At 39.2% G+C, this 20,761-nt stretch overlaps 1 protein-coding gene and 1 pseudogene across 1 annotated transcript in view; one reads left to right on the top strand and one right to left on the bottom strand.

Annotated features, from left to right (window-relative positions):
- LOC120885406 (uncharacterized) overlaps positions 1-20,205 on the top strand; it is a 53,275-nt gene extending 33,070 nt beyond the window's left edge. The window contains exons 4-5 of the mRNA XM_078021955.1: positions 10,144-15,678; positions 19,073-20,205. The gene's annotated coding sequence lies outside the window, so the exon portion shown is untranslated. The remainder of the gene's footprint in view (positions 1-10,143; positions 15,679-19,072) is intronic.
- LOC120885335 (protein POLR1D pseudogene) lies at positions 1,402-5,990 on the bottom strand (annotated as a pseudogene).
- Positions 20,206-20,761: the final 556 nt, after the last annotated feature.

Below are 20,761 nucleotides of genomic sequence, written 5' to 3'. Positions count from 1 at the left end.
ACTTAAAAATGTATCATAATACATTTGTTGCACTAGAGTAGATTACTTTATAAAACAGAATATGTTTATTGCACCGAGGGACTAGAAGAGATAACTTTAAGAAGTCACTGTTGTTAATGTTGTTTTAAAGCCTTCTATTTCTTAGGCAATAGCAAATAGTAATTCAATTTAACAGTTACTTAATGTGTTTGAAGAGTCAAGCATCTGGGAGGATGGGAAGCAATGATGCAGCCCCCTCTATCCTGTGTTAATCTTTCATTCAACAAGCATTGTGTGCCAGCCATATTCTAGGCTATTGGGGAGATATAAAGAGGGCGGATATAAGAGAGCAGCACCTCCTATTAATGAGTTTAAAATTTAGTAGTAGAGGAGGTTAATTCCACACATGCAAATATCTACAATATGAGGCAATAGGAGATAGGCCATAAGAAAAGTGCAGAGTATGTTCCTGGAGTGACTGGGACATTATCTGAAGAGCTGACCTTTGAGCTGAGCAGGAAAAGGACAAGAAAGAGGGAAGGATCTTCAGGCAAGGCAGAGGAAACTGCAGGGGTGAGTGCAGAGTCCAACTTCCTCCTGTTTAAGTCTTCTCCTGACTCTCTCCCCTCCTGTCCTTCCTGCTATTCCCAAATGAGGTGACTCTCCTGTTGCTTCTGCCTTCAGGCATTCTGTTGTTTGAATATACTATCATTGTGACTAGCTTTGCAAGTCTGACTCTCCAGGAAATTATAAAGTCTTTTAGGGCAGGGACCACGTCCTCTCAATTTTGTTTCCCTAACATTTAGCAGGGTGTTTTATTTATTTATTTATTTATTTGTTTGTTTGTTTGTTTGTTTGTTTGTTTGTTTAGTTTTCAGAGGACACAACATCTTTGTTTGTATGTGGTGCTGAGGATGGAACCCGGGCCGCACGCATGCCAGGCGAGCGTGCTAGCGCTTGAGCCACATCCCCAGCCCTTAGCAGGGTTTTTGATAGGGGCGACTGATCAATAAATACTCTGGGAACAGGGAAATCATTTGCAGAGCATTTTAGGAGTCAATGAGTATTACAACTCACCTGAATGATGATTCAAAAAGGAGAGTAGAGGGAATTAAAGCTGTAAAAGCAGGTTGGCAAGTGGGCCTGATGGTATCAAGTGTTAGAGAGGAAGCAGAGAAGTGGATGCTCCTATACACTGCTGGTGAGACTGCAAGTTGGTGCAACTGTTTTGGAGAACAAGATATCAACATCTAGTAAAGTTAAATATTCTTTGCTCCAGAAATTTGAATTCAGAGAATTTATTGCACATAAATATAGAATATAGAATAATCATAGCAAAATGGATATAAACTAACTGTCCATCAGCTAGAGGATGGAATGGGTAATTATGGGAGAATTTTATAAATATAATATTCAGTAGAAAATAAAATGAAGCAATAGGAGAATTTCTATTCTTTTATGTAAAGGTTGAAATGCTATAAAACAGTATCATGTATTATTTATGTGTGTATACACACACACACACACACACACAATTAGTTTTTCATAAAAAGTTCTTTGAAACTTAATTGTACTTACATTATGGCAGGGCTGCAAAATACCAGTCCCAGGAATTTAGATATTGTCTATTTAGTTCATGGAGAATTCTTGTAGGCCCTTGAGCAGGTAAGAAATATGACCATAGGTTTGCTTCAAGACAGCTAGAATAGTGCTAGTAAGACATTAGGCAAAACCACATAGGTGTAAACTCTATATCACTATATGTCAGATGAATTCCTTTTTTCCCTCTACTTCTCTGACCACACAAACTTCCTTTTTTGATTTCATCTGCATGGAATATTTTGTTGAGAACATTCTGTTGTACAGGCTTTCTAGTTGCAAATTCTTTTAACTTTTGTTTATCATGGAAGGTTTTTATTTCATCTTGAAATCTGAAGCTTAATTTTGCTGGCTATAGGATTTTGGGTTGACATCCATTTTCCTTTAGAACTTGGTATATGTTACTCCAGGACCTCCTACCTTTGAAGGTCTGGGTTTAGAAATCAGCTGAGATCCAAATTGGTTTCCTCCTATATGTAATTTGATATTTTTCTCTTGCAGCCTTCAAAATTCTACCCTTATTCTGTGTGCTAGACATTTTCATTATAATATGCCTTGATTTGGGTTTGTTGTAATTTTGTACATTTGAGGTTTTATAAGCCTCTTGTCTATGATTTTCCATTTCATTCTTCAGAGTTGGGAAATTTTCTGATACTATTTTATTGAAAAGATTGTGCATTCCTTTGGTTTATATCTATGCACCTTCATCTGTCTGGATAAATCTTAATTTTGTCTTCCCATAATTCTTGGAGGTTTTTTTTTTTCTTTAGGATTTACAAGTATTTTGAGAAATTTTGAGAAATGACCAAAAGTGCAGTACATCAAAAGACTGGGACTAGTTTTAATAATCTGAAAACTTTAAATTTTATATTTATAGGTTTTGAAACTAACTTCCAAACAAAATAGGATAAAAATAACACAGATGTATACTCTACTGCCAAAGTAGCTCAAACATGCCAAGATATCTTCAGGGCAAGTCCCTTTGTAATTATTTCCTCGATAAGTCTCAAGGTCATTTTCCACCTGCTACCAACAGCCATCTTTTAAAACAACAAAGGACTTACCGAGAAGATGACTCTTAGACACTGGACCTGCCGGCTCACCTATACTAACACACCCTAGTACCAAGGGCAGTGTGGGCTCAGCTGGCATGGGCTGGCTCCTCCCGCTCAGCCTCACCACCTGCTGGGCCACAGGTTGCACTTGTCCTGGGTGCTCTGCCTTCTTGAGGGGGAGTACCCCACCTAGCCTTGAGTGTGCAAGCTGTGCTTGTAGGGTTGACTTTTGTGCTTCTTCTGGTACGCTTCCTTCTGGTCCTGCATTTTTTCAGGTTCCTTATTGCCTTCTTTTTGTTCTTGTGCTTGGCTCCTTATGGGAAGGCAATGTGTTCTTGGTTGTGTTAATTAGGAATCTTTTATTTGTGCCAACAAAGGGACATGTCATCCTCCTCTCTGCTTTGATTTTCCCCATCAACCCATAGATCCCATTGTTTCTGCTTTAGTTTTCCCATGTTTTGCTTCCTTTAGCTTCTATTGCTTTCCTCTTGAGCTCCTGGTCTTCTTCCATCGCTGGGGCAGTTTCCAGGATCCTCAGGTGGTTTATATCTCTGCACTTTGCTGGCAGAAAGGAGTCTCTGCTCTATATCACAAAATGTGGGGTGAAGCAGGAAGGAAGAAAGGACTGCTTGGAGATTCTGTTCATTGTTTCTTAACATCTCTCCATGGTCAATTCTATTTTCAAGATTATATATTTTGTCTTCATTGTCTGAGGTTCTGTCTTCCAAGTGGCTTAGTGTGTTGGTGGTGCTTTCTATTGAATTTTTAATTTGGTTTATTGTTTCCTTAATTTCCAGGATTTCTGTACCTCCCCACCACCCTTCCAATTTCTTCCTCTTTATTGAAGTGATCTTTCACTTCCTGTATTTTCTCTCTGATTTTATTTCTTATACCATCCCTTACTTCACAGATCAGTTTAACTATGTGCATTTTAAACTACTTCTCTGACATTTCTTCCACTGTGGTGTCAATGAACTCTGTTATTGAAGTGTCTTTGTTTGGGGCAATCTGTTTCCTTGCTTTTCATGTTGTTTGTGTGTCTACCCTTCTAAGTATGGATCTGAGGCAGTAAAGTTTCTACCCTGTGGACCTAGAGTGTCCCTAAAGTTTCAAGTACCTCACTGTTTGGGGGAAACAAATAATAACAACAACCAAGGCAAATAATATATAGCATTAAACTAAATAGTTCCTACTATGATGTCCACAATGTTAATTTTCACAACCAACAGAAATGATATGATCAGATATTGCTTACAATAAAAACAGCAAGTTTGCAAAAGAGTTTATAATTTCACATGGTGGACAGGGAGAGAACAGAACTGATACAGAATATGATGACTATTTTTTAAAAAATGACTATTTTTAAAAATTTTTTAAAAAATAAAAAATTAAAGAATATAAAACAAAATTAAAATATACTAATCAAACACCCCAGTTCACAAAAAACTAATCCATGAAAAATAACTATCTTTGAAAGTGCTAGAAATGAGAAAAAACAAATATGAATATGTATAAATGTCCATTTACCATAAGGTCACAATTAAACAGAGAAAAATAATTTTAAAAAAATCTTGATGAAAAGTTAAAGAATTCTTTCTGTTGGCATTCAAAAGATTCTTAGTTTATCTTCTCAACAATTTTAGGTGGGGGTCCTCTGTAGTGTGATACTCCACCCTCTGGATTGCTGGAGAGAGGTAATCAAGGAGCAGGAATTCCTGGAGGCAGGGTTTAGGCTTAGGTGGGCTTTAGGCTCTTTGCTTAATGCCAATTGGTGGAGATTTTAAATCAATGCACCTGCAGTGACCAGTACTTGCTAGTTCATGCTGGAAGTCTGTACCCCAGGGATCTTCCCTGGGTTCCACTCATGTGGGACCCAATTCTTATAGCCCTCTGTGTCACCTTTGGAACCCTCCATCTCCACCCCACCACCATTTCTTGGTCCTGCCTTTAGTCTCCAAACAATCCCTCCAGCCCTCACCCTTCCGAGTTCCCAGCCAGATGCATCTCTCCCAGCTGGTCCTGCAAGCAATCAGATTGGAGGGAGGGTGTAGAGTTGGGTGGGTTTCCATGATCAGTTGGGTCCTGTATAAACCGCTGTCCATGTTTGATTTTCTCCTGGTCACTTAAGCACACTCTATGTTGTTTAGTGTGTGTTTACTGGGCCTATATTTGGGGCCAAACTCGGGGATGCCAGGAATTTGCCCCCTCAGCTGCTGGTCCCCCCAGGGAAGCAGCTGTAAATGGTTCCTTCCTTTGTCTTCCACATGATGCCTGGAGAGATGGTGGATTCTTTCCCTGCAAAAGGATATTGTGCAGTGTGTCTTTCAGGTTTGCTGGGCAAAGTCCTTAATTTCTAAAGGCACCCAGACATTATCAGGCCTTCCAAAAATGTGTGTTCCTTTAATTCCCTTACCCCTCCACTATGCTCATTGGAGGACCTGCTCTGGCTTAGTGCTTCTGGCCCAAGCTCAGCAGTGGCTGTGCCGCTGGGGATTTCTTTCTTATTTTATTATATCCAACCTCCTGTGTCCCCCATCTGCTTTAAATATCCAATTTTAAATTCCGGTAAATTCCCCTCACTTTTTTTTTTTTTTTTTTCACCCACCTTGCTGAAAAGTTGCCTGTGTGCTTTCTTGGTTTCACTCCATGGAGCAGCCAGGAAAGCAACCTCCTCTATTTCGCCATCTTGAAAAACCTCCCCTTCCTTTAAATTCTTTATAACCTATTAGTTTATTTTGCAGGAAGTTTATATTCATTTCTAAAACTAAGTATTTTTAATCAATTGATTCCTAATTATCTCAGTATTCCTTTTTAATTTCATTTGTTTTCATTGAAACATCTCATTGCTCACTTTGTCTGGTTTTCCTAGACTTGCCTCCTGACCATTTATTATGTTATTCCTTATCTGAAGATATCTAGTTTTGTCCTAAATTTATATCTTCTACAAAGCTTTCTTTGATTAAATCAAAACTTTAGATAAAAATTTCCAAAATAAATCTTTGCAACACAGTATAAAACACAGAACAGGGGCTGTGATGTGGCTCAAGTGGTAGCGCGCTCGCCTGGCATGCTTGCGGCTCGGGTTCGATCCTCAACACCACATACAAACGAAGATGTTGTGTCCGCCGAGAACTAAGAAAAAATAAATAAATGTTAAAATTCTCTCTCTCTCTCTGTCCCCCTCTCTCTCTCACTCTCTCTTAAAAAAAAAACCACACAGAATATTGTATGTGTTCTAAAATAATAGCTAAATAATAGGTGATTTTTATTGAGTGCTTATTGAGTACATGCCAGGTATTGTTCTAAACACATTATACATGCAGCATTCCACTTAATTCTCATTAGATATCTGTGATGTTTGTGACATTATTATCTAATTTTACAGATAAGGAGCTGAAGCAAAAAGAAGTTAAGTAATTTACTCCAGGATTCTCTACCAGAGGAAGTGTTAGAACTTGGAGTTGAACCCAGGTAGTCTTGACAGAACCCATACACTCAATCCCATCTCACTAAGCTAGCAATCTGTGGTGAGAACATTCCAAATGTGGAAGCAAAATGTAGGCTGTTCCATGGGATCTAGGTTTGGAGCACTGGTCATTCAAAATGGCCAGTGTCTCTAACTAGCCTACTGGATTTTCTATGTAAGGGCAAGGCCCACATCTCTTTGTAATTCCAACGTCTGGCACAATGACAGTCCCAATGAAGACATTTCATAGGTGTGGTTAAATAAATCAATTCAATAAATAAAAATAATATTTGCAATTCTGTTTTTTAGGTTTTTTTGTTTTTGTTTTGTTTTTTTGATGCTGGGGATCGAACCCAAGGCCTTCTGCAGCAAGGCCATCCTCTATTAATTGAGCTACATCCCCAGCCTTGCAGTTCTGTTCTTTATAAGTTCTATTTAGCCGAAGACACTTGAACCCTATCATTACCATGATCAAATAATCAGAAAGTATATTTCCTTTTTTAGCAATGGATGCATTGTGGAAAATATCATATGCAAACCGAATCATAGTTTCCTGATGTCTTGCATTGTGATATTTGAAAATCTAAGTAAAATTTTCTGAAAGAACTACCAAATATTAGATTTGTCTTTATGTTCTGCTCACTCATCCACTTCTGCTCACTCATCCACCACTCATATTTATATGCTTATATATGTATATGCATAAGTGCCCCAGGAATGTTTCTATTTAAAGGACTCCTTTTTTGTATTATATGGAAAATAGACAAAAAATTCTTAACATGGAAAGTCCAGGTTTATACTTTTGCTTGACCCACTCCCTCATGCTGAAGTGATAACAATGAGGCAAAAAGAGAGCAAAAGCCCTGTGGTGTGATCTCTCGAAGTATCAAATTAGACAAAAGGTAGATTCAGTATATTAATAATGTATATATTAATAATAATAATAATAATCTAACTCACATGTTAGACCAGTGGGAAGAACAAATTTAATAAAATTTATTTGAAAACTAGGAATAAAAGGTAAATGGAAGGTACTGGGACTTTGGGATTTTAAGTTATAATTCTACCATATTATTTGTTTTAAAATCTCTTTGGGGATGTAGCACAGTAGAACATGAGCTTAGCATGTGTGAAGTTCCAGGTTCAATCCCCAACACAGCAAAACAAAAAAAACTCACTATCATGTAATTAAACATATCATGAAGTAAAAAAGTCCTTGGAGTTGAAAATACTTTTTGGCAATTGTTAAAGTGACAGGAAAGAATCAGAATTGTCCTCTACCCTTCAACCTCATCCCAGGTGCTCCTACTTTTTTTTACTTCTGGTAAATGAATTTCTCTGACTGTTTTTAAAAATTTTTTTTAAGATAACACAATGTCCAACAGATACACAAATTTAATAAAGTATTCACATTATGTATAGAGACTATTTATGCTTTTTAAAGATAGTTTATTTTAAAGAAATGAATTTATTAAACTAACTAAGACAGTTTATTTTGCTTTATGAAAACTACACCCAGCCATGTGGTATCCAGATATTTGGTTAGACATTATTTCTGTATATTTGTGGTGGTGTTTCTGGATGAGATTAACATTTGAATCAGCAGACTGAAAAAAAGTAGATTATCCTCCCTAATGTGGCAGGCCTCATCCAATCTGTTCAAAGTCTAAAGAGAATGAAAAAAAAAATCCTTCTCTCTGCCTGCCTTTGAGCTGAAATGTCATTCTTCTGCCTTCACACTCAGATTCAGACTGTAACTTACACCATTGACCCTCCTGGTCCTCAGGTCTTGGACTTGGAACACTATTGACATCATTGATTCTCTTAGGTTCCAGCTTGCCAAATGCAGGTCTTGATTATTCTGCCTCCATATCATAATCATATTAGTGAAATCTTTTTTTTTTTTTTTTGGTTCTGGGTGTTGAGCCCAGGGGCACTTTTCCACTGAGTTATATCCCAAGTCGTGTTTTATTTTTAATTTTGAGATGGGGTCTCACTAAGTTGCCAAGGCTAGTCTTGAACTTGTGATCCTCCTGCTTCAGCCTCCTAAGTCACTGGGATTTCAGATGTGTGCCATCACATCCAACCCTTCCAGTCTCCTTCAATCTCTCTCAATATAGATATAAATATATCTTATTGATTTTGTTTCTCTTTACAACCTGGACTAATATACCTACTACATAAAAGAGGATTTCAATTTACTATCTTTAGGTTAAATTGCTTATATTGAAAAATTCATCTATTAGTATCTGTGCATTTGATGAATCATAAAACTCTTTGGAATGCCACTCTGGGCAACTCTTCTAGGAAGGTGGTGTAGTGTACAATAAGAGCTTATGCTCAGGGGTCAAACTGGTGTAGCTTGAATTCTGGCTGTGCCACTTATTAGCAGTGTGACTTAGGTCAGTAATTTGTTTTCTTAAAATTCAGTTTGCTTATTTTAATATAAGGCTAGTAACTTGTGTCTCATCAGGATGTTGTAACTCTCAATAGTTGAAGTATCAGCATAGGACTAGGAATATAACACTCAAACTTAGTGCCTTTGCTTGTGACTCTGAACAGAACAGCAGGATGAAGGAATGTGCAAAGTGTGTGAGGTATGGTGAATGGAAATTGTAAGTCAGTTTACCTCAATATTTCCAAAGTAAAACTAATTTCCAATATAAGTTGAACATTTTATTTCTGCCAAAATAATATGGGCTGTGTCACTTGGTTGTCCTTAAAAATTACATTCTAACACTGATTCTTATTGTAATTTTCCTAATCTTAGATGCCCTTGGGTCCTAGCTTCCAGGAAAGGAATGAGATCTAGCAGCTCACCATTCTTCCCATCATATACATGAGAAACTGGGATTCAGGAGTGGCATCTTTCCAAAAGTAATATGGAATGTCAGCATCCAAGTTAAAATCCTTTCAGGCACAGGCAATTGGGGCTACCAGGTCCCTTGGAAAATGATATAGTAGGTGAAATGAGGGCTCAAGAGAAGACATTACTTAATGTCTTATCACAGGATAAGAAGAAAGAAAAAAGTTATAGAAAATATGTACAAACACATCCTATTAGTACTTATACATATGTACACACATACACACACACACACTCAAACACAATACACACACATGCAATTGCAAACCTTTCAAGACTTTGCTTAAGTTTTACTTCCTCAATGATGTTTACTTTGACCATTCTATTAAATACTGCAGCCTATCTCCACCTATTCCTCCTGAATCCCTATTTCCTCTGCACTTTTTTTCCCACAGTACTTTTAAAACTGCCTTTCTAATGCCAATTATAATCTAAATATTAATTAACATTATCTCTATAACCCCATTCACATTCTAGAATGAGAAATCCATAATCGAAAAGGTTGTTCTTTTTTGTTCACTGATACATTCCAATTGTGTAAATAGTACCCAACATACAGGAGGCACCCAATAAATATGTGCAGAATAAGGAGGTTCTGAGAAACACAAGCGAATCTCAGGTAAGGAAGACAGAGTGAACACCTGTACAGGCTCCCTCCCCAAACTCTAGCAAAATTATAGTAAATGAATTATTTAACAGGCATAATCCAAGGATGGAAAAAAATGGGAGAAGAGACTACAGGCAGATTCTGGAAGCTGGAACACAGGTGGATGACTAAGACTGAACCTGAATCAGAACCAGTGAAGCTGAAGCAGGCACTGGGGACAGCACAGAAGCAACATGGTTTCCATGGAAGAAGTCCACAAAGGCTCAAGATCCAGAGGCACTAGCTGCCTTGGAGGGCAGTGGGGAGGGCACAGAATCCTAAGGACAGGATCACTGATCTGTTGAAGAAGGAAATGCCCCAGACTCCAGACAAAACACTGGAAACTATTTACTGGTTGGAGAAAATTCCAGGATCTCTAACTGGGGAACATGAGATTCATCTGAGGGCAGAGTGACTGCATCAGTGTGGTGGAGTCAGGAGATAGAAACTGCAAAATGATAGGGAAGGGAAGGGAGGCTAAAGAGAATTAACATACTGGATGTCAGACTCATAAGGTCCTTCTCTTTTTCAGCATCTAGAATGCAGCAGCCAGTCCTCAACACTTCAAGCAGCAACTGAAAGAACTTTCTCTGCAGACTCTAAGAGCCTGGAAGGAAAAAGCTATGATACTGACATCTGAAATCACTCAAACATTTCTGTCACAGGCAGAGATCAGCTCTCACTGAACATGAGGTGCTCGCTCAGAGCTTCCTAGGGCCTTGTACCCACTGTTATACATAAACAAACAGGTGTGGATCATCAGGCACCTCAGACAGATCTGCCAAAACAAAAGAGCAAAAACAACAACAACAAAGAAATTTGGAAAAAGATTATGTAGGGAAAAAAGATTATGTAGGGAGAAGGAAAAAATATTCTCTAAACTATCATTAAAATTCTTAAAGGAATTAGAGAAAACACTGAATCAAAGGAACAAACAAGATGATACAAAAAGTAATAAAAAATAATAATAACAACAATAATAATGATAATAATAATAACCCACTGACAATTAAGGTATGATATAAAATGCAAAAAATAGGGGGTGGTTATAAGATGAAGGTAAAGAAATCTCCCATAAATCAAGTAAAGAAAAAGAAATTAAAAATAGAGAAGATATCTATCTATATCTATACACACACATATATACATATGTACATATGTATATATACATATATGTGTGTATATGTGTGTGTGTGTGTATTATATATATATATTTTAAAATTAAAGATCAATTCTGCAATTCTGGAGATTTAAGACAGAGAACAAAAAAATTGGAGGAAAAAGAGAAAATCATCAATACATCACCAAAATACATTCTCAGATTTGAAGGGTCCACACAATATCCTTGACAATGCATGGAAACTGACCCATACCAAGGCATATCAACATGAAATTTCAGAAAACTGGAGTTCCAGAGATAACTGAAAACATTCTACGTCTTGTGAGACTAATAGAAAATGAACAATTCCCCAAAGACGGTGAACCAGGAAAAAAGAACACAAAGAATCCATGAACAGAAGATACAATGCCAGCAAGAAGCAAAGGGAATCACTAGAATCATGCTTCTGAGAAGTCCTAAGAGAAGAGGAGGGCAGGAGGTTCATGGAGCACCCAGTCCAGGATGGAACAGGTGACAGGTTCCAGGAGAGACTGCTCCAAGACATTGAAATTGAGAGAATACCTGATGTGACCAAATGTATTGAGATGAGATGTAGAAGTTGGTGGGGAGATTGGGTGGAACTAATAATAAGTACAAGTGCACAGAAATCTAAAAGAAAACCAGTTATTAGGTCCAGAGAAAACAAAAAGTTACGCAGGAGGGAATCACATGTCTCCTGAGTGAACAATAGTTAAATAATATAAACATGGACTACAGATATAACCAAAATTACAACACAACTGTACTTAGAGTACTGAGAAAGTGAATCATCCAGGTGCCCACGTGAATGAGTGAGTGGTGGCTGTACTAGTGGTGATGGGGAAAAAGATAAAATTCTCTTCCGACCTGGAGAGAAGTCAATAAGTAATGTAAAAGGGTTTAAATCACTAAGTGGCCATGTGCTTATATGTCACATGTCACATAGAGATACAGAGGGGACTTCCAAAGAGTGAGCTAAAAGAAGTTCAAAGGTTGTCTCTGAGAAGCAGAAAATGGTGAGGAGGAAGGGGTCCTACTATTTTCATAACAAGCCTTATGAAAAATTTTCACTCTTTAAGTTATATAGAAATTAACAGGCATAAAATATGGAAAAAAAATACAAGGTAACTACAGAGACTTTTCAAATGAACAACACCCTTCTCCCCAATCTTTGTGACAACACTGTCTTGTTTCAAATCTTACTTGTCTTCCCCCAACCACTCATCCACATCCCAAAAAGGACACTAAGGAGAGGGAAGGGAAACACTGGATGATTCTGGGATCTGCTCAGCCAGGATCATATTAGAATCCCTGGCTCCGTTTTTAAGTCTGTTTTCACCAGATAACTTCTTCTGGGCAACTTAAAAGTTTTATATTGAAATTACAAGTTTCAAAACCAGGCTGACTCAATACTTGCATATTTCCTCTTCCTTACTTTCCACTGAAAGGTCCAAGCAATCGATTTCAAATGAACATCTTGTCCTCCTTTCTCTTTGTCTTTTCCTCTAGAGATTGGAGTGTTCCTGAGGTTTATCATCTTTGATGGGACTCATACTTGCCAAGTTTTTAATGCTTAAGAGTAACAAAGAGTCTTTACCCTTTCACCTTACTGTAGTGACCTCCACCTTATCCATACTGGCCTTCACTATGGATAAAAGGCACAGTATTATCAGTGGTTTTTTTTTTAAAAAAATACAAAATATTACCCTTTACCTGTTAAAAAACAAAACAAAAACCAAAAGGGGAAAAAAATAGAAACAAATAAAAAGGACAAAATCTATTTAACCAAATACTTTTGATATGTGTTTTTTCCTGCTCCCTCTTGGTGAAACTATTTTTCAATTATATTACATTATTAAAATTTTTTTTTTAAATGTGTCTTTTGTTTTTGTTACCACTGTGTTCTCTTCCTGTTTTGTTTCTAATTCCCATTATCTTACCCTTGCACCTTCCTAGTCTATAATTTCTTCTTAGGTTATCAACTTTCTCTCTATCTTCATATAGACTCATTTAGATTTCATCTCTATTTCTCTTCCCAACACCAGATCCTGATTCCCAGGAGCCTATCGGGTAGTATTTGTATGTACATGTACTTTTTGCAACTCAAACTACATCAAAAATTGAACTCCTGGGCTGGGGATGTGGCTCAAGCAGTAGCGCGCTTGCCTGGCATGCGTGCGGCCCGGTTCGATCCTCAGCAGCACATACCAACAAAGATGTTGTGTCCCCCGAGAACTAAAAAATAAATATTAAAAAAAAAAATTGAACTCCTAACCCCTTCCAAATCTTTTTTCTTCTTGTTTTCCTTCCTTCTTTCAACTAAGGGCCTTGAACATTCTAAGCAAGGCTCTACCAGAGCTACAGCACTGACCTCTACTTCTTTTAAAAAATTACCTATTTCAATTGTTGAAAGTACTTCCTTTGCATCACTCAGACTAAAAAACCCTCAGGCATTTCAATTCCTTTCCATCATCTCATAGTTTCGATCGACTGAGTGTTATTGAGTCTGTTCCAAACGTCTCGGACTTCCTTTCCATTTCCACCATCACTACCCAGATTTGGAGGTCCCCTGCTCCTCACCTGAGTTGTACCAAAGCCTTAATCTAATCTACCAGCCCTAGTCTGGACTCCTCTACTCTGCTATTGCACAGATTTTCCTGTCCTGCTTGAACATATCTAATGACTCCTTATCAGATAAGAAGCAATTTGCACCCTCTGTGCAGGCACCTTTCCCTCCCATTCCGCACCCCCTTCATGTCGGGTGACATCAGCCTGGAACGTTCTCTAATGTGCTTCACTTTTATTTTACCTTGGGCTCTTCCTCATAAGTTTTTCTGACTCCTACATGACAGATATTTTGCACTACTACAGACAAGAATCACAATGCTCCCTGCCCACCGACTCTCCCAGTTTAGCCAGGTCTCCCCAACCTCAAGAGCAGCTGGGGAACAGTTGCCTACACGGGCCATAGACCCCAGGGGAGGGGCTGGCTGCCCAGGAGGCTAAAGCTCTTTGCATTCATTTCTTTTGGGCACGAAAGGAGAGCATGTGCTGGGGAGGAGCGGCCTCTTCCATTCCGGGAGCTCTCGAAGCGCACAAGTGCACAAACGAACTTCCCGCTCTGGAAGGCAGTCTTCACTTCCGCGTTCCAGCGTGTGGCAGGCTAAGTCTGACAGAAGCCTTACGCCGGGCGGAAAAAGTAGAAAGACGACAGCGGCCTGAAGCGGTCGCGCCTTCTGATTGGCTCGGATGGCCGTCTGACAAGCCGGATGGCCGCTGATTGGCTGAGCGGGCTCAGGAGCTACGTGTGGCGTGAACGCTAATAACCCTGAAGGCCGGGTCTCTGACCAGCAGTAACCCCGGTGAGAGGTGAGGAGGGCAACAGCGGAGCCCCGCCCCGCCAGGCTCTGGCTCTGGGCGTGAGGCTGCGGTTTGGGCTGCTGGAGCTGCCCCTGAGAGTTCAGCGCTCAGCGTTGCAGGCTGAGCCTGGCTGGCGGTCTGCGCAGAGCAGCCGCCTTCCGACCTCAGCGGGGCTGTTAAGGAGTTTAGTGAGGAGGGGGGCTTTGGAGTCACAACGACGGCAGTTCTGTGGAATCACACAGGATGGCCGCGGTGGCTCAGCGAGGTGGCAGCCTGTCCTCCCCGCCCCTGCGCACTCTGCCCTATTGGTAGAAAAGGCACGACCGGAGGCTTCGGCCTGACGCTGGTCTTGCTACTGTGGACGCGGCTTCTCCCACCCTCACATCCGGGGCCAGGGAGACCTGTGGGGACTGCCTTTCCTGAGGAAGGGAGGAGGAAGGGACGGACGAATGTGTACGTGAAGGATAAAGGGTGACGCGCATACGTTGGTGGTGGAATGTAAATGGTGCAGCTTACTGTGGAAAACACTGGTGAGCCCACAAAGAGTTACACATTCAATTGCATGCGACTCAGACACTCCAAAGCCAGGTACCCAAATGAATGCAAAGGAGTTCTCAAATATTTGTTCATAAATGTTCATAAACAGCGCTAGTCACAGTACCCCAAAGTTCATAACAATAGATAAAGCAATATACAGCTGTAATACGCATTAAATAGAATATTAATAATCCACTAAATGGACTATTAATAAAAAGGAATGGAGTACCAATTTATGCCACAGGGCGGATGAACATGCAAATAATTATCCTGGGAGAGAAACCAGACACAGAAGATCACATAATTCATTTCTGTGAAAATCCAGAATAAGTAAATCCATAGAGGGAAAGCACATTGGTTGTTGCCAAGGATGGAAGGTGGAGTGAGGGTGGGGGGAAAATGAGGAGTTCCTGTTGAAAGGGTTTGGGATTTTCTTTGGGATGATAAAAAAAAAAAAAAGTGTTTAGGGACCAGAAGTGGTGGTTATGCAATATTGTAAATGTATTAAATGCCACATGATTTTTTAAAAAAATATATTTTTTAGTTGTAAATGGATCTTTCATTTTATTTATTTATTTGTATGTGGTGAGGAGGGAACCCAGGGCCTCACACATGCCAGGCAAGTACTCTACCACTGAACCACAACTCCAGCCCCCCACATGATTTTTAAAAATGGTCACTTTATGTAGTGTAAAGTCTACTTCAAATTACCTAGATAAAATGTATATCGATATAATGTATATAGATATAATGTATATCTAAAGATATCACTCTACATATCTGAAATGAACTAAAAGGGGTGTTTTTCTACTGACCAAAATTCTCTCAAGAAAGGAGTGAAAGTTTATCTGTAACTTTGGACCATTGGTTTCCTTTCATGTTCAATTTTTATTTTTTTCATCTAGTTGTTTACAAGGTTTTTCAAAGCCTGGCCTGGCCTTGGCTACTCACCGCTCCCACTGGACTTGGGCCTAGACATAAAGGACCCTTTTGGTCCCTCTGAGAAGATCCTTGCCTGGGCCCTGGACCACCGTAAGTCAGCACAGCACACACTGTTCTTTTGTGAGCCCTCTCAGAACAGGGTATGGCAGGCTGGGCAAAACAGTCATTGAGGGGCAGACTGGGTTGCCAAAATAAGAGGGTTCTGCCACTGGCAATCCCAGAGTAGAATCTCAGCTTCTTGGAGCCTGTGGCATTTGCCTCAAAGTCAGTGTTCATGAATCAGCCCTTTGCCTGTAGCTGTAGCTCACAGAGTAGGACTCCACTCCCACTAACATTCCCCCCAGTATGTAGTAGAGACACAACTTAAAAGAAGTCATGAGATCTTTCCATTATTGGATTGAGTACTGACTGTTTTTAATGAAGGGAGACATTTCCAATAAAGTAAGATGCCTTTGGAGGAGTACAGAACTTTACAAGGGGGTGGAGTATGAATGAAAAGAAGAGAGGAAACGTCAGGTCTGATTCTGTGGTAGAGAGGAGAGGGCTTAAAAACTCAAATGTGGCTCAGTGTTAAGGTGGGTCAGAAGGTGGAGAGAGCTGGGTTCTTGCAGAACACAGGAAGCTTATGTAGTTTGTACTTGAGTTCAGCTCCCTGACATTGGCAGTCAGGGAGGAGGGCTACCACCAGGCTTTGGTATAACGGAGTATCATTGACCGGCACTTGCTTTTATAGCAGGGCTGTCTATTTGGTCCTCAGGAGAGCCAAGAGGTGAGACCTCAGTTCTAAAGCCAGACCACAGTGCCACTGTCCACTCTCTCACAGGTTCTCTCCAGATCTGATCCAGCTATCTCTTTAGTTGAATTCATGCAACAACAGCACCTGCTTCTGATAGAGTGAGGTGATGTGCTGTTTAGCCTGCAGTGCAGTGCCTGTCTGTAGAAATGTGGATATTGCCATTATCAGTAGTGCCTGTCCTCTAGTCTGGTGGACAGAGATCTTGGATTTTGACTCTGAGGAAAGTTGGATTTGTTTTGTGCAGTGGCCAAAACATTTTTCACTAATATAGCACATAGTACCTGGATTCTTCCAGCTAGTGTAATTTGGGAGAGCAAAATTATCATCTTAGACTGCAGTTTATAGAATTTACCTTTTGTCTCTTTGACATTTGAGACTGAGAACCATACAACTATATAATTAAGGGAAGACAGAGTACTTCCTTTAATGAAGTACTTCAGTCAGTTATTTTTTAGTATATTTGGGTTTTATTGATTCAATTGTTATATTTATGTATGATTATGCCACAGTGAAACCCACTATTATGTTCAGTTATTATGTACCATTACAAAACTTCTTTATTTTCAAATTGGATTATCTTTTTTGTATGGTTTTTGAGTTATAAGCATTCACTTTATGTTTTGAGTTTGAGTCCCCTGTCAAATATATGATTTGCAAATGTTTCGTCCCATTTTGTGGGTTACTTTTTCAATTTCCTTTTAAAAAATATTTTAGTTGTAAATGGACACAATACTTCTATTTTATGTGGTGCTGAGGATTGAACCCAGTGCCTCACATGTGCTAGGCAAGTGCTCTACCACTGAGCTATATAGCTCCAGCCCCAAACCTTTTCGATTTCTTGATAACATTTTTTTCAAAGGACAGTTCTCAGTTTTGATAAACTTCAAATTATCTTTTTTTTCTTTCATATCTAAGAAACTACTGTCTAATCCAAGGTGTTGGAGATTTACATCTATGTTTCTCCTCAGAGTTTTATAGCATTAGGTGATTCATTGGGAGTTAATATTGAGTTAGTGGGCCAGCATTCCTTTGCATGTGGATATCCAGTTGTCCCAGCAACATTTGTTGAAAAATGTTATTTTTTTCTTGTTGAATTATCTAGACACTCTCATCAAAAATCAAATTTACCCTAGATGTTGGGGTATACATCTACACTATTAATTCCATCTCATTAATTTATGTGTGTTCTTATGCCGGTAGTGTCTCACTTTATCTTGATTATTGACCCTCAGAAGTACTTTTGAAATCAGGAAGTATTAGTCCTCCAACTTTGAGTTTGTCTTGCCAGTTTGTTTTGGCTATTCTGGGTCTTATAAATTTCCCTATAAACTTTAGGATCAGCTTGTCAAATTTTCTTCAAAAAGGAATTAGAGCAGGGCAAAATGTTGCATGCCTGTAATCCTAGCAGCTCTGGAGGCTGAGGAAGGAGGATCATAGTTGGAGGTCAGCCTCAGCAATGGTGAGGCACTAAGCAACTCAGTGAGACCCTGTCTCTAAATAAAGTACAGAATAAGGCTGGGGATGTGGCTCAGTGGTTGAGTGCCCCTGAATTCAATCCCCAGTACCAAAAAAAAAAAAAAAAAAAAAATCAGAGCTAGGCACAGTGGTATATTCTTATAATCCTAGTGACTCAATAGGCTGAGGAAGAAGAATCACAAGTTGGAGGTCAGCCTCAGCAACTCAACAAGTCCTTAAGCAACTTAATGAGACACTGTCTCAAGATAAAAAATAAAAAGGACTGAGAATGTGGCTCAGTAGTTAAGGGCCCTTGTTTTCAATTCTCAGTACTTTGGTTGAAAAAAGTTGAAATTTGATAAAAATTGCCTTGAAATGATACATAACTTTCAAGATATTGCCATGGTAACAATATTAGTCTTCTAATCCATGAACTATACTTCCTTTGAATACCTTTCAAGTACTTTCTCCTTTAAAATCTTTCAACAGCATTTTGTAGTTTGAAGTGTATCATCATACTGGACATATCTTTATTTTTGATGCTACTATAAATGGAAGTATTTTTCAATTTCATTTTTAGTATATTCATTGCTAGGTTAGACAGAATACAATTGATTTTTGTATATTGCTATTATATATATATATATATATTTAAAATATTTTTTTAGATGTAGGGACCTTTATTTTTATTCATTTATTTATATGTGGTGCTGAGAATCGAACCCAGTGTCACACGTACTAGGCAAGTGCTCTACCACTGAGCCACAGCCTCAGCCCCTATTGCTATTATATCTTGAAACCTTGCCTAAATTGTTTATTTTGTAGAAATTTTCATATTCTAGTTATATCATCAGGAAACAAAGGTAGTTTTACATCTTTCTGTTTAATTTAGGTGCTGCTTCTTTCATTGCTCTGCCAGATATTTTGGGGAATATAGTGGTTCTTTTAGAGAGGAGGGAGAAAATGGTGGCCACTGGTATAAAAATTTTCATTATTTTAGTTTCTCCATTATTTTAAATCTTTTTTTTTTTTGCCAATAATTAAATCTTGATGCCTAGACTTAATCTCTTTATCCCTTCTCATAAAACATGGAAAAGCAGAGTTCACTGCTTTGCCCCCAGGGAGCTCTTGCTCTCCATCTCACCCTCCGAAGAAAGCTGTCACTCCTTCCCTTAACTGTTTTCCAGTTCTAAAATCTCTCTGTTTTCCTCTTTCTTTGGATAACTTTTGTAGACAAGGAAGAAAACAGTCCAAGGAACAAATTGATATAGAAAATATGGAGGAGGCACAGAGGTGTGTTTAATCAGAGGGAGGACAGCCAGGTGTGGAAGAGGAGGAACTGAGAAGGCAGCAGGAGCACAGCGAGGACATGTTGTTTCCCTGGGATGCCAGTCCATGCAACAGCAGAGACGCGGCAGGGCAGGTGCAGTTATGGGACAACCGAAAAATTATTCTGACTTCAGCATTTTAAACAAGGGAAAGGGAGTGGGACTCAAGGTAGAAAGCCAGATACTCGTTGATGAAGAAAATGTTACCCTCAGTTCAAGCAAAGCCTTGATATATGCTACCTTTGATTTTTGAACACCCAGAATTAGAGTCCTGCCTTATAATGACTCTAAGAGTCATGCTTCTTGTTCAAGACAAGGGCATCCTTAGATCAGAAAGTGAGGTAAACTGACAGAACTAGTTCTTACAGGTCACAGAAGCTGAGTTGTTGGTCAAGGAGGTTCCTGCTGGAATATGGAGCTTGTACAGACGGTACAAGTTCTGCCCTCTCTTTGCCACAAGAGAATTACCAAAGCAATAGAAGCTGAGAGTAAACCAAACCAAACACCTTTTCCATCATGTGATGGTGAAGCTCTCTCTACTCCAGGAATCCAGTTTCCCCTGGATTATTTCTTTCTTCCTGCTGTTGTATATCAGTGGTCAGGAAGCCGTTTATTGCCTGGAAGCCAGGACTTTCCAGGAGCTGGGCTGCCCAGCCTGGTTACCACATAACCTGCTTCTGCGGCTGCTGTTGACCTCTTCCAGCATCTTTGTCTTGGGTCCATGTGACCACGTGACACATGTGGTCCTGGCATGCGTCCAGGCCAATGTGCAACCGCAGGTATATGTGTTTGATTTAATAGGAACAGACACCTCCTTTCCTGCTGCCCAGAGTTTAACCTAAAGTTACCCTTTGGAAGGTCAGGGCAGGTTCCTGGGGTATGACTCAACCATTGTAACTATTTTTAACTTTTTTTTTTTTTTTTGACATTTCAAGAGACTTGATTTTACTGGATCATGTATTATCAGTATAAATAAATGCTTTATAGACTCACATTCATTGCTACCTTAAATAAGACAGTGACTGGTCAATCACAAAACCCTGGCTTGGTTTCTGAGCATTTTACTGCTATATACAGCCTTTTCATGCAAGTTACACAATTTCTAAAGCTCTCACGCTACAGAGGCTCAGGACACACATGGGATGGTGGGCCATAGAGACAGGTCCCAGGAGATTATATCACAGCCAAAACACTCTAAGACACAGTGCAATCAGAATCACTTCACTTTTATTATTAACAAACATAATCTCGGATCAGTACAACTAGCTTCAGACTTGATATTCCAAAATTATTCTTAGATAACCAATAACTACTATCTCACATTAAAATGGGAAGAGAAAAAAACCCAATCCACTCAGGCAAAGAAAAGGTACCCTGCATAAGAGACACATCCATCTCCAATGGCTGCATTTAATCTCTGAGAACCATGTAGGCTAATAATGACATCCAGACATATGTGCATATCAAGTTTGTGGTGGATACTGCTACTAGAAAAGTCTGTGGGGCTTGAGAATTCCTCTGAAGATCCCAAAATGCTTAATAATAGGCTTTAGTCATACTTCAAAACTGTCCTTTGAGGTAGGTCAGTATTATT

Source organism: Ictidomys tridecemlineatus, chromosome 1 (assembly GCF_052094955.1).
Source record: "Ictidomys tridecemlineatus isolate mIctTri1 chromosome 1, mIctTri1.hap1, whole genome shotgun sequence".
Classification (NCBI taxonomy): domain Eukaryota; kingdom Metazoa; phylum Chordata; class Mammalia; order Rodentia; family Sciuridae; genus Ictidomys; species Ictidomys tridecemlineatus.
This window is presented reverse-complemented; position numbering and strand designations above follow the sequence as displayed.